The sequence below is a fragment of the Lithobates pipiens genome, unplaced genomic scaffold (genome assembly GCF_037356315.1).
Source record: "Lithobates pipiens isolate NorthernLeopardFrog02 unplaced genomic scaffold, aLitPip1_a1.2 Scaffold_8, whole genome shotgun sequence".
Taxonomy (NCBI): domain Eukaryota; kingdom Metazoa; phylum Chordata; class Amphibia; order Anura; family Ranidae; genus Lithobates; species Lithobates pipiens.
This window is the reverse complement of record NW_027507903.1, coordinates 284,316,535-284,330,337: the sequence shown is the minus strand read 5'-3', so window position 1 is coordinate 284,330,337 and position 13,803 is coordinate 284,316,535.

The following is a 13,803-nucleotide window of genomic DNA, read 5'->3' as shown; positions in this document are numbered from 1 at the left end:
GCCACCTACACCCACCCTCAACCCATTTTAACCATACTCTACTATACCGATGAGAAATTTCCTATAGGTTCCCCTACCTCCCTCCCTTCCCCCCAAGCACCAACTCAATCCCCCCTCTTTCCTCTCCTCCACCCCTCACCAGTCCTCTTTCTTCTTCATTCCACTCTCTGCCATCTTCCTTCTTCACTAGTCGTTCCTTCTGTCTTGTCTTCCCAGGAGGTTTGGAGATGGGATCCCTAATTTTTTGCAGAAGTCCTATATCTCTTCTATGAATTTTAATCTTACCATTCTTCCTTCTCTATGGACTGTTAGGGCTGCTGGGAACCCCTAGCTATATTTAATATTAGACCCCCTTAACTGCTCCAGTAAGGGTTTAAGTTGTCTTCTTCGTGCTAATGTCCCTGCTGATAAATCTGCGAACACCTGGAGTGCCACTTGTTCGCATTGTAGTGGAGGCCTTCCTCTTAAACTACTCCATATTCTTGCTTTGTCTGTATACTGATGGAATTTAACAATGACATCCCGGGGTGCTTCCTCCTTCAAACCAGGGGGTTTCCTTATCCTATGCACTGTCAATCTTTAACTCCTCCCCCTCACCTCGGCCCAGTAAGGGGTTAAAAATTATTCTCATTTTTTCCTCTAAATTTTCTCCATTTTGTTCTGATAAAGCTCTTATTTTTAAGTTTAGACGCCTATTTTGATTTTCTTGCTCTTCAAGCCTGTACAGAAAGTCCCTCTGATTTATTTGCAGTTCCTTTACTTATGTTTTTAATTTTATAATCTTTTGTGTGTGCTTTTCCGTTTTCTCTTCTGCCTCCTCTACTCTCCTCAACAAATGTCCCAAGTCCATCCTTACATTCGTAATCTCACTTTTAATCAGACTTTCCATCCTCTCAAACATTGCCATCATCTCCGTTTTAGTTGGCATTTGAGATATATTTCTCTGTTCTTCACCTTCGATTATTTCTATTTCCCTCTCCATTTCCATCTCCTCTCTCATTTTATCCCCTTGTGCCCCCTTTTGTTTACCTGTCTCTTTCTTGGTACTTTTTGAACTTTGCACTTTTTTTCCATTCCTGGGCTTTTGGGATTTCCCCCTTTAGTTGTTAAGTATTTCTGTATTGAGCTTGCATTTGCACTTGTATTTAAGCTCTCCTTTGGGGTTTCTATTGTTTTTTGAGAACGGCCTCTCATATTTTATTCTTCTTTCTATATCCTTCCTCCTCCAGGGAGAGCAGTCCACTTCACTCTTCCTTCCTTTCTTTTTCTCCTCCCTGTTGCGTTATTCAAGAAACGTTTTTTATAGTCAGGTCTCTTCACTCAAGTGGCATTTTCATCCCCTGAGGGAATAGTTCAATTTAAGACCCTCTATACTTTCTGTTGTCATACAGGGAGAGGATGGGAAAAAATAAATAATTTTAGTAACAGGGACCCATTAACCAGACAGCGTTCACTTCCGTTTTGCGTCTCACAATTCACAGAACAAAATGTATCATTCTGTCTGACCGGGGAGGGGGGGGGGTTCTTTTCCTTATTCATATTCCCTGAATTCCATGGCCCCTGTCAGAAAATCTTTTCAATTATCATTCAAAAAGGATTTTATAATAACAGAATCCCCCTTGATCAAAATTTGTTTCCACAAGACACTTAAAAAAATAGGATTATATAGTATATTTTACCAGGCGTTGCTCACTTCCCTTAAACAGTTCATAGTGCACAGAGTTAGATGAAACCTTTTACCTGACAAGTGTGGAGGAAAATTCCTTAACCGAAATTCTCACCCCTTCAAGACTGGTTTAACAATTTGGGACCTTTGATAACGGAGCTAGATTCCCTTCTGTTATACAATTCACAGTTCACCGATATTAGATGTACTATACTACCTGAGAGGAGTAGAGAGGGTTTCCTTTTCTGTTATTCAGGTATCAGAGAGATTTATTCCCTGTATTTCACAAGCACAAGCACTATCAGCAATTCTCCCCTTTCTCTTTTTATTTTCCTTTTCAATTACCATTCCAAGAGAAACAAAGAGAAACATTTTAGCAGCAGAGTCTTTTTAAACCCTCAGAGTTCGCTCATATCCACAAGACATTTCAGAGAGAAAAATTAAAATGCTTTACCTGAAAGGAGAGGAGAGGAGGGGGGGATTATTTTTCTTCCCTTATCCAACCTCCTATTTAATAGAAGATTACCTTTAACTCAGGGGTCTCAAACTGGTGGCCCTCCAGCTGTTGCGGAACTACAATTCCCATGAGGCATTGCAAGACTGACAGTTACAAGCATGGCTCCCATAGGCAAAGGCATGATGGGACTTGTAGTTCGGCAACAGCTGGAGGGCCACCAGTTTGAGACCCCTGCTTTAACTGATCAAGATTGTATCCAAAAAAGAGATATGCCAGGGTACTTTATCTAAGAGACATATAAGGGTTTTCTAGACAGTCTTCTGCTGTTGGTCTGGTGCGGTCACCCACCCTCGCCTTGCTCTCTATTATTTCATTGCTATCTCAGCTGTACTTTCCTGGGTCTCCGCTCTCAATAGTAAGCCGTATATGATGCACAGTATATAAAGAGTATACGCAGAGATCCCACAGAGAGCATGAGAAAACTTTTAGCGATGCTGTAGGGGATGCAAGGGGGGGAGGGGTGGTTACAGTCTCTCAGTGGAAGCATCCATCCAGGTAGGCTCACAGAGCTTCACTCACCGCTGCTGCTCGCCCCCCCCCCCTGTCTACCTCCGTCCATCCATCTTTCTCCACTCTTTACGGGGATATAGGGTGTATATCACCACCGGAGCCTCCGTGTGCAGTCCTCCCAGAGCCTGGCCTTCCTCTCACATATGTCCGGCTCCCGGATCACTGCCATGGCTAGCGTCCTCTCCGTGCATCCTCACGGGGCCACCATCAGGCTCCTTCCCCAGCTCACACACGTCACGTCAGCATCTCCCCTGCCCAGAATAAATGTACTTAACAAAAGTCAAAGTTTATTGAATGGGTATGACAAAGATCAGAATGTTGACTCTCAAAAATAGACTATTGGCTGTTGTCCTCATTGATTGTAAAGAAGAGCTCCAGACTGTTAATGCAGTCTCTTTTTCTGGTCCTCGAGGAGTGTGTGGACAGAAATTACCTAACCAATCAAGAGGTCTAAGAAGTTGGGAAGTTACAATTTTTATGATCATGCAGCTGCCATTCCCTCAGATATAGTTTTCTACAGTACATGTACTAATACCTTCAAATAACTGCAGGTTACATTTTGTTAACCAGTATATTATCAACCATAATGGAATTACCTTTTGAATGAATACAAATATGATGGGTAACAGATGGTCATTTCACCTAGAAGATGGAATGTACCTATATAGGTGTGTTTGGGCTTAAAATGCTGGTAATGAATTGATACATGTAATTATGTTATTAAATATGTTCTTATTGTTGCTGTAGTGTTATTATCTCAGAAGTTATGAAATGCAAAAAAAGCAAAAAGTAAAAAAAATATATTTTTTTTTTACAAAATTACCGCTCTTTTTTTGTTTATTGCGCAAAAAATAAAAACCACAGAGGTGATCAAATACCCCCAAAAGAAAGCTCTATTTGTGGGCAAAAAAGGACATCAAGTTTATTTGGGTACAGCGCTGCACATCCGCATAATTGTCGGTTAAAATAACGCAGTGCCGTATTGAAAAAATGACCTGGTCATTAAGGGGGTAAATCCTTCCAGGGCTGAAGTGGTTAATGCATTCCTTGTGTTAAGATACAACACATTTTATAGTTTGCTGTAATCCCCCACCACCCTAAATATTACTTGAGTTCTCAATTGATCCAGCACTGTGCAATGCTGCATCTCTTCTCTCCCTGCTTTTCCCCATCAAACAGGGACTCAAGCAGCAGCAGGAACTATTGGCTTCTGTTGCAATCAATAAGACGCTGTTAAGTGGAAGCGGGGGGAGAGGCCAAAATGCTGTGTGTGTCTATGGAGCGTGGCACACAGCATTTTGGGTGCCCCCATAGTAAATGGCTTGCTATGGTGGCACATGGAGAAGAGGAGGAGCCAGGATCACCGGCAGGGGACTCCAGATGAGGAGGTTCTGGGCTGCCTGTGCAATTTCATTGCACAGAGCAGGTGAGTATAACATTATTTTGATTTTTAAAAATGCCTGAAGGTAGAGATAGTCAGTCAGAAAAGTGTATTCTGGTTTTATGCAGACTGAACTATTTTGTGATGGGATAATAAAGCCAGCCTGATGCTATTAGCCTAGATGTATGTTTGCTTAAGGGTTCTAATGACTTAAAATGGTAAAAAAAAAAGAGGATTAACGCTGCGCTAAAAGTAAATTATCATTAAATATGATGAAAAGAGCAGCTAGCACTGGAGTCAGGATACAATAACTCAAATTACTAAAGTGCAAAAAAGTGCAGCGCTAATAATAAAAATACCAAACTGAATCAAATATCAATATGATATAAAATAAATAAATAAATTAAATAGGTAAATAAAAAATAAATAAATAAATATATATATATATATATATATATATATATATATATATATATATATATATATATATATATATATATATATATATATATATATATATATATAGATAGATATATATATATAGATATATATATATATACTCTCTTTCCCAGTTTCCCAGACTGGGAAAGAGAGTGAACGAGAGAGATAGAGACAGGTTAAGCTTTTCGCCATTTTGGATCTCTCTGAGCTGTGGACAGAGAGCAAAAGAGGCAATAAAGAAGCCATTAGCGCCTATGTAATCACAGAGGCTGTTCTGTGTTGTCGTTACATTAGAATATTGACAGAAATGCACACGTCAGGGGATATAGACCTTAAAACGAGCTCTAAACTGGAAGCAGGTTCCTACACCTTTCTACATTCTCCTGGGGGTGCTTCAAGTGTGTAATCCTGCCTGCTAAGTAGGCTATTATCGTGAATCTTTCAGGTCTGTGTGGTCAGTTCTCGGCTTCTGCTGAGCAAGAGGAAAGCACTCTGGATTTGTAAAGTATGAAGAAAGGCCATCTCTAGTGAAGGAAAGATGGCAGACAAGAGAAAACTACAGGCGGCATGATTGCCATACCCATACCCACTTTGCGAGCCGTTTGAGGAGTCATAGGTTTTTGGGGATACCTGAGAATTTCTCCCCTATGCTTAAAGTGACCATTGCATTATGGTCATGTGGAGTTGGTAAGGGTTATTATTACTCACTTCTGGTGTGTCACTTATTTTGGATTTAGTCACCGACTGGGATAAAGGAGTCTGCTTTTCACTCATCTGAGATTGGATCGTTTTCTCCAGCACTTTTATGTGGACTATTTCTTTGTGCACTACCTACTACCTCACTTTATATTGGACTTTATTTATTTATATATAATAGATTTTTTTATTGATTATTTATATATATATTACTTGCATAGGTTATATATTATTGTTTTTTATCACAGCAAAGGATTTTTTTACACATGTTAGGATGCTTATGAATTTTGGTTGGTGTGCCTTAATTTTAATCTTTCAGTCATTTTTCAACACTACTTGGGTATTGATTTTATTTATTTAAGATTTTTATATTTATTTTATTTCACTTTATTGGGATACTTAATCAAAGGATGTCCCAGCATCCCAGAGGATGCTGGGACTGTGACATCATAATGGGTGGGGACATCATCCGGTGATGTCCCTATATAAGTCGCCGTGCGCCGCGTCCCTGCCATTGTGAGCGGAGGCAGCGACAAGGCAACATCTGAAGAGAAGAAGAGAAGAACAGAAGACGGCGACAGCGGCGGCAAGAAGAACCGAAGTGGGGGGACAAGACCCCTGAAGAGGGGGACAAGACTCCCGAAGTTGGAAGAAGAGGGAGGCGGCGAAGAAGAAAGCCGGGCTCCTCCGCTAGTGTGGCGAGAAGACCCCCGAAGACGGACAGAAGACCCCCGGAGTTGTGCAATAAACTATTTTAACCCTTGTGTGTTGTGTTTTTTTTTTACTTTTTTTTACAGGTGAATGGGTAGGGGTACATTGTACCCCATACTCATTCACATAGGGTGGGGGGCCGGTATCCAGGGGCCCCCTTATTAAAGGGGGCTCCCGGATTCTGATAAGCCCCCCGCCCGCAGACCCCAAAAACCAACGGCCAGGGTTGTTGGGAAGAGGCCCTTGTCCTCATCAACATGAGGACAAGGTGCTTTAGGGTGGGGGGGCTGCGTGGGCCCCCTTCCCCAAGGCACCCCCTCATGTTGAGGGCATGCGGCCTGGTATGCCTCAGGAGGGGGAGGGCCGCTTGCTCGTCCCCACCCCCTTTCCTGGCCACCCGGGTAGCGTGCTCGGATAAGGGTCTGGTATGGATCTGGGGGGGACCCCCACGCCATTTTGTTTGGCGTAGGGGGTTCCCCTTAGAATCCATACCAGACCTAAGGGCGCTCTCGGAGGGGGTACCCACGCCAATTTTTTTTTTTTATTTGGCGTGGAGTTCCCTCTTGAGAGCTGATAATTCTGTCGCCAACGTATAGACGGAGATCCGACTTGGAGGTGACCTCCATTGAAATCAACGGGTATCGGTCGCCTACAAGTAGGATTGAAGTAGTACAGGAACCTTTTCTGAAGTCGGAGCGACTTCAGTAGTGTGCATTAAGATGGCTCTCATTCACTTACATTGATTTTTACATGTTGTCCGACCTGAGGCGACTAGGGGCGACCTGAAGTCGGATCTGAGTCGCCCCTGTGTGAACCGGCTCTCAGGAATAAGATTTATTCTTAGACATCTAGGGCCTGCCCACTGAAACTAAAACTTTGTCTTTAGCAAGATTTTGTATTTAGAGATAGTGGCCTTTTAAATGCTGAAAACTTAGATGTATTCACTTTTAACACTGACATTGAGGTAAACTAGTCTAAACGTTTCAGGAAATTTGGGAGCGTCATAAATTATTGTGTTCTTATGAGCCAGATGAAATTCCCCTTATTAATATTAATATTAATATTAATAGGGTTATTTCCCAAAGCAATGACTAAAGGTTTGATTGCCATTATAAATAATAATGGAGACAAGAGGAAAATATGTTGCATACCCATAAATATTCAGTGGTTGAGATTTAAATCCTTTAATGGATATTTGAGCTATGGTACAATATCCCAAGAGTGTGTAGAAAGGTGTAATCAAATCAAGACTGTAGAACAGTTGAGAAATATTCCCATGATAAGCAATCAAATGCTTTATGCAAGTATACAGATAAGAGTATACTGTAGCTTGTCAATTTAATTGAACCTCAGAAATGGGATCAATTGTATGTCTTGTTTGATCTCTTACCTGCCTATTATGGACAAATGCTGCTTGTTTTTAAAAAAAACATTGTTTAGAAAGGAAAAGGTTATGCAATGCCAAAGCTTTTAGTCAGGATCTTGATGTCACAATGTATAAGGGAAATAGGTCTAAAGTTGGATGGATCTTTCCTTTACCTGGTTCCAGGATTACATTGATAAAGGCCAAATTACTAGCTGTTTCTAATCCTTCCTCTTTGAGAGCATCATTAAAGGAAGAGCACAAATGAGGAGCCAGTAGTTGCCCTTTTTTGTTTAGTAGAAGTTAGCAAAGACATATGGACTCTAGGCTTTTAAATTTTTTTCAATAACCACTAAAATTTGCAGTTGTGAACTTTTTTCCATCAAGTCCACACAAATCTAGATGTATGAACTTGTTCAGTCTGTGCTTGGAAAAGTCCTTATGAGGGTTGCATTTGTGCTCTTGTATCAAAGAACAATATTCCCTGCATTCAGAACTTTACTAGCTAGAAACCAATTTCATTATATGGCCTCTGCTATAGGCTTTATGAGTCTCCCAATTAATATCCAGAGAACCGTCTTCAGGTAAGTGTGCAAAATAATTTCTTAATATATAACAAGATTTCCTTATAGAGCATTTCTTTATTCAGAAAGGATTCATTGAGTCACCAGTAAAACTGGTTTGCTTTTGGTTCTAAATCTACTAAATGTATCATGACAGCATTGTGATCTAACCAGGAAATCAAATGAATCTGAGCACAGGATACATCAGAAATCAAGGAAGAGGGCAAAAATACATGATAAATCCTCGAGCAATGTTTATGTGTGGGGGAAATAGTACATATAATATTTTTCTCTCCAAATATACACAAGAAGCTATTGAAACAATAGTTCCACCAACCTTGGCTGGATTTTGGAGGATGTTTGTAAGTCCCTGAGGTTTATCAAGTATTGGGTCTACTGCTAAGTTAGAGTCCCCTGTCATAATAAGAGTACCAACCACTTGTAAAGAATAATTGTTTAAAAAGCTGAGTTGGCTCTAGTTGGGGGTGTAGTAATTAATAATTGTAATTAGGTTGTCTCCCTTCTTGCCCAAAACTAGAATGTATCTCTCCTTGGGTCTCTTATAACTGATTCCTGATGTTCAGATTTTGTAATTAATGTAATTTAATTCTTTACATACTGTAATGATTTCTAACATTGTATAATTTTTACCGTGAATAGTGAGTGCACAAAGTGCACAAAGAAATATGCACAGTGCAATCTGCAGGCTGGAGAAATTCCTTTTTGTAAACAAGCTTCTCTTCTCCTGTCTCCCAAGAGCGCCTTCTTGTGGTAATCAGAAGATGCTTTATCAACACAGTAGTAGGCTGTATAAGTGTAATGTAAGGTGTAGGTTAGACAGGAATTAATATATAAACGCTAGTTTTTTGTGAACAAAGCTTACATTAAATAAACCAAGCTTAATTCAGCTTTCTACGGCTTTGAAAGAGGGGTGTTACATAGAAATCTTCATAGGCATGCTGACGGCCACCTTAAACAAGCTTCAGCATTGCTTGAAGGTGCTGTAAGTTCTAGCATTCGTCTTAGTTGTGTTCTTTTTAAAATGACTACTGACGGTGTGAAATGGGATCAGTAAGCTGTAGGAGGCGTGCTCATTTCATCATAAACACTTAAAATCAGTGTCATTGCTAGACATGTATCAGATACAATCATATCACACAGCATTACACTAATACTATATTTGCATGTTTTATGGTGGTTCATATTACTGTTATAAACCTTCCTTAATATTCTTAACCTAAATGTTCTGCCAAGTCATCAGTTCAGTGCACATTATATTATTGCTAGGGTATCAAGGGCTTTGTTTCTGGCACAAGTTGTAACTCATTACGAAAGATTAGGTCTCAGCTGTCATCACCTGAGCTAAACTACAAATCTACATATTACAGACCTGCTATATCAATAGTAAAATATATACAAAAAATGCTAAATAATTCTTGTCTTTATGGTGTATGATTTTAATTTCCTAAAGAACACACAATAACTAAAAAGGAGGCCAGCAACTCTAATGCCGCGTACACATGGTGGTTTTTCCGTCAGAATAAACTCTAAGCCCTTGTACACACGGTCGGAGATTCCGACGGAATGTGTCCGATCGGACCGTTTTCCAACTTGTTGGTAAAATTTTCCGACAAAATGCTCTGATCGGACATACTCCGATCATGTGTAGAGAATTCCGATCGGACAAAGTGCCACGCGTTGCTCAGATCAAATTCCTACATCAAAGCTATTGGCTACTAGCCTGAACGTAGTCTAGTCGAAACAAAATAACGTCATCCTGTTCTTAACGATCCGATTTTCCGACAGCTTTGTCCGACCGTGTGTATGCAACAGTTTCGGACAAAATCCGTCGGACAAAATCCGACGGATTTGGTTGTCGGAATGTCCGACCGTGTGTACAAGGGCTTACAGTTTTTCCGCCGGAGTTCCGCTGAAACGGACTTGCCTACACAGCATCACACCAAAGTCTGATCGTTTAGAACACAGTGACGTACAACACGTACGATGGGACTATAAAAAGGAAGTTCAATAGCCAGTAGCCAATAGCTGCCCTTGCGCCATTTTTGGTCCAACAGAACAGCATACAGACGAACGGTTTTCCCAATAGGAATTGATTCCATCGGAAAGATTTAAAACATTTTCTAGGTCCGTCAGAATTTTCGGAAAAAAAAAAAAGTCCACACGCGATCAGGAATATCCGATGAAATGATTCCGTCTGACTTTTTCTGCTGGAAAGTCTGACCATGTGTACATGGCATAAGTGGTACGGAAATAAAAAAAAAGGTAAATCAGTATTTTTTGGGGAAAAAAACACATGGCAATTATTTATGATTATGGTAATAGTATTACACCATGCTTCTGCAAACTAAATGTCATTTAGTTAGGGTAGGATTTATATTAATTCTTATTAACTAAACCTCTTTAGCAGGTAAGGCAGTTCTGTTTATATGCCCTTTGCTTAACATGTTTTATAAGTTTTTACTATAAAAAAAATGGACATTTTGCTGCTGTTGGTTTTCTTTTATATATACGTATACAATGTGGAAAGGTATGGTGTCAGGAACATAGGAGCACCATTATTGCAATTTTTCACTTATTGTGTATGAAGTGTTTCTATTTATTTATTTTTAAATTTTTATCTCATTTCAATATTTTTTCCTATTAGTGTACACATAATCGCACGTTAGTATGTATGCATAGCATGGTATGTGGTGTGTGTACTCCCAGCCTATTTACTGTGCATATTGCATACATAGAGTTTGGCATAAAACATTATAGGTCTAGTACACATTATATATGATTTTTCTTCTGTATGTAGGTACGCTGTTTTTGTTTGGTTGGGTACCCTTGTAGTTTAACACACTTATTCTTTGAAAACTTAGTTTAGGGGGGAACTTGGTGTATGTCCTCTGTATTTTTGATACATCTATTAGCAATTGGATACTTTTGGTTCTTTTACCTCCCCCCGTACCCAGTGGGTTTCTCTCCTTGCTGGTTGAGAGGATCCCAGGGAAGAGCCGCATCCGGAGGGAATTCCTCCATAAATAATATATTGTCATGTGAGGTAGCGCCCCGGACCCTATTTTTTTATATAATTTGTACATCATCAGCCCTTTAGGGGGTTGCAGAATTTTAGGGCGGCAGCAACCAGCTCTTTAGACCTAAGCGCGGCTTTGTATAATTTTAATTTCTTGTCATTATCTTTTTAAGAAAACTCACTTTGCTGTCCCCAGCGAGCGCAATCGCTTCTTTAGTGTGGTCATTGGAAGCTCACTCATTTCTCCTTCAGGATACTGGGCACAAAGTGCGGGGCACTCATTGCGATGCTACAAGCTGTGGATGCCCATTATGCCTGGGACTAATGACCCTCATATCCCAGGAACCAATGGAAAAAGCAGAAGCGGCACAATCGGGCTAAATAAAAGGTATTTACAGTAATGTAACAAAAAAACGTGTCCTAATAGACATTGCAAAGTGATAATGAATGCGTTGGGAGGGGGAGTTTAAAAAATGCCTGAAACTCTGCTTTAACCACTTGACAACTGGGCACTTAAACCCCCCTCGTGACCAGACCAATTTTCAGCTTTCGGTGCTCTCACACTTTGAATGACAATTACTCAGTCATGTAATACTGTACCCAAATTAATTTTTTGTCCTTTTTTCTTACAAATAGAGCTTTCTTTTGGTGGTATTTGATTACCTCTGGGTTTTTTATTTTTTGCGCTATAAATGAAAAAAGATCGAAATTTTTTGAAAAAAAACAAATTTTTCTTTGTTTCTGTGATAAAATTTTGCAAATTATAAATTTTTCTTCATACAGTTTGGTAACAATTTATACTGCTACATATCTTTGGTAAAAATAACCCAAATTAGTGGGTATGATTTGGTCTTTGTAAAAGTTACAGAGTCTACAAGCTGTGGTGCAAATCATAAAAAATTGATCACACCTGATGTCCTGGTGGCCTATCTCCTTTCTTGCGACCCGAACAAGCCAGGAAAATACAAATACTCCCCAAATGACCCCTTTTTTTTAAAGTAGACATTCCAAGGTGTTTAGTAAGAGGCATGGTGAGTTTTTTGATGTTGTTATTTTTTCCCACAATTCTTTGCAAAATTAAGATTTTTTTCCACAAAATTGTCATTGTAATAGCTTATTACTCACATATGGCACGTGTATACCACAAATGACACCCCAAAATACATTCTGCTACTCCTCCTGAGTATTATGATACCACATGTGTGGGACTATTCCACAGCCTAGCCACATAGAGAGGCCCAACATGCAAGGAGCACCATCAAGTGTATTTGGAGCATAAATTACACATCTAACTTGTTGATTACCTATTACAGTTTTGAAGGCCCTGGAGCACCAGGACAATGACACGTGACACTGACGTGGCACTGATGACAGATGGCACTGATACATGGCACAGCTGACACATGACACTGATGTGGCACTGATGACATATGACACTGATGACAGATGTCACTAATATGTGGCACTGATGACAGATGGCACTAATACATGGCACTGATGACAGATGGCAATAATACGTGACATTGATGACAGATGACACTAATACGTGGCACTGATGACACGTGGCACTGATGTGGCACTGATGATAGATGGCACTAATATGTGGCACTGATGTGGCACTGATGACACATGGCACTGATGTGGCACTGATGATAGATGGCACTTATACGCAGCACTGGGGACAGATGGCACTGACAGGTGGCACTGGGGACAGGTGGCACTGACAGATGGCACTGGGGACAGGTGGCACTGGGCACAGATGGCACTGAGAGGTGGCAGTGGGGACAGATGGCACTGGAGACAGATGGCACTGACACGTACTGTGGGCACTTTATTTTATGTTGTTTTGTTTTTTTCACTCACCGCTGCTCACCGCTGCTCACCGCTGCAGCCATTCGTCTCTCCCTCCTCACACGCTGTCTCTGTGTGAGGAGGGAGAGCCGGCGATGAGAGATGATCTCATATATTTAAATATGAGATCATCTCTCATTGGACACCCAGATCGCTCTGTAAACGGCCGCTGTGATTGGCCATTTACAGCGATCTGTGACTGGCTGTGTCCAAGGGACACGGCCAGCACAGAATTTCCCAGATTAATGCTCGGGGGAGCGCGCATCACAGAAGTAAACAGGAGGACGTCCAGGGACATCCTCCCAGCAATTGGCGTCCGCGCTGTAGCCGTCTTTTCGGCCATAGTGTGGGCGCCTAGTGGTTAAGCGAATTGTTTTGGATCCGAACTGGGAAAGATCGGGATTATTTCTGACCCCCTTCCCAAATTAATCCTTAATATAAGTGTGCACACTTGAAGTCAAACACTGACACACACGTAGTTCAGTATTCAGATACTTCTGCTTCTTTATTTCCTGGACCCCGGATAATATACATGTGAGCCAGATATCTCACTATCAAATCAAGAATTAGATGAAAGACAGCGTGTACAAACCACAAATTATACATATTCATTATTGTGACGGAGTATAAGCTTTTTAGCTGGGTTATGTCTAAAAAAAGGTAACGTTTTCAGCCCCTTCTTCCTCTTGGGTGTAGTCTCATGTTGCCGAAAACAGGCGCAGTCTTTTTTTTTTTTTACTTTGCTCTTTTTAACCCTTGCAGTTTCGTTCCACGTGAAGGGAGAAGCTGGCAGACATCTTAATTATGATTAAGGTTGATAACTGATAATGAAAGATAAGCACTTATACCTATAAGAGTACCAGAAATAGGCATTTCACTTATAACACTCATGATCACATCCATTACAGTTCCCCCCTTGAAATGCTTATTTCACTAAACTGTCCCTCATACTAAAAGACCACCTAAAACCACCGGCTTATCATTCCCCTCTGCAACTCTTTTAAGCTGTACATAGGGAAAGGGCAGTGACTAGCTCACCACCCCCCGATACAGCTGGTGAAATGTAG